This window comes from Cynara cardunculus, assembly GCF_001531365.2.
Source record: "Cynara cardunculus var. scolymus isolate 2C chromosome LG 6, CcrdV1, whole genome shotgun sequence".
Lineage (NCBI taxonomy): Eukaryota > Viridiplantae > Streptophyta > Magnoliopsida > Asterales > Asteraceae > Cynara > Cynara cardunculus.
This window is the reverse complement of record NC_037533.1, coordinates 13,818,358-13,820,012: the sequence shown is the minus strand read 5'-3', so window position 1 is coordinate 13,820,012 and position 1,655 is coordinate 13,818,358.

The window sequence follows — 1,655 nt, the reverse complement described above, 5'->3', positions numbered from 1 at the left end:
ATTTTAGAAAGTCCAAGGGTTTATTTGTTCCAAAAAATTGTCCAAGGGTTTAATCGTTCCAAACAGTAAAGTCCATTGGGTTTTTTTTTAACTTTTCCCTTTTTTAAAAGAATGGTAGTTGGCTGGCCCTTGGACTTCCCTCTAGGTGGTACTATTAAACCTACCTAGCTACAAGCTTTCCAATATGGACCCTAAAGATTTGGTCCTGGATTTTATTCCACACATTTTGCATGCATGGCAAGGAATTATTACACCCTAATTAAATACCATTTTTTATTTTAAATTTGATTCATTCTTTAAGTAATTATTAATTATATATATTGAGTGTTTAACCAGCATTAGTTTTGGACATATTAACAYTTGTTCATAACCAACAAAAACTGTAAAGCTGTACCTCAGCATCACAACAGGCCAAAAATCATTTGAATTTCCCATCCAATGAAGTTCTTGTCTTCAACTTACATCATATAACACTCTTTGGTTGGTTTTTTATTAAGTCTTATATAAATATAAACATGTCTACAATATGTTTGAAAAAACTTAGCTTTCTGTATAAAACTCGTTCCTATAAGCTTAATGAATAAGATGTTTTCTATATCATTAAGCTACTATCAAACAATCATGTATAACTAACCGAAAATCCCATTAAGCTCATTAAGTTTCTGATAAATATCAATAAGCTTCTAACAAATAGGGCTTATGTGTAATTGGAGAAAAGAATCTATCTCAAGATAAATTAATGGATCTTATCATTTTATATATAATGTATGTCAGCTGAGCTGAACGTTTGTGAAATGATTTGTCTCTTGAATTCGACTCTTGGGAGTTGGTTAAAGCCAATGTTTTCTTATTTTAGTTTACAGATAAACTATTATTTATTCCCATGTACTTTGATTTGTTGTACATCTTAGCACGCTCGATCTTCGGTTCTTTGATTTTGTAATTGGGTTTCCCTGAATTGGTGACTAACTTAAGCCTGTTGGTATGTTTCCTAAACTTGGATCTATACGTACAATTTGTTATACCAACATATTTTATATAAACTTTGACCTACAAAAAAGTTGAATATAGGGTAAAGATAAGATATATTGACACAAGTCTATCTAATTTGAAAAGTCGTATATAAATGTAAATGTATTTAGGTCAATGATCGAACTATAGACATACACACACAAATATATATATATATATATATATATATATATATACATACAAATACACACCGAGAGGAAGAATCAAATGAGAATGATACTTATTTAAAAGAATAAGAGAATAATTCTGCGTCATTTATTTTCTAAATAATATTTTTAAATAATTATATTTAAACATAAATAAATAAGAGTATAAAAGTAATTTAATTATATAAAAGTTATTTAAAGTATTTATTTAAAATTCTACTTTGACTATACTTGTGATTTTAATATGATTTAATTTTTATTTAAAAAATATTATATATTTAATGCATTTAAAATAAACGTATTTAGTTTTTATTTAAAGAATTCATTATTATTTAAAGTAATATATTTTAAAAATTACAGTTTTCGTCAAAACGTTATTCATAATTTACATATATCACATGTAATGTTGTTGTAGATAAGTTACATTTCTTTTCTACTATGATCAATATCATATATGATATATATATATATATATAT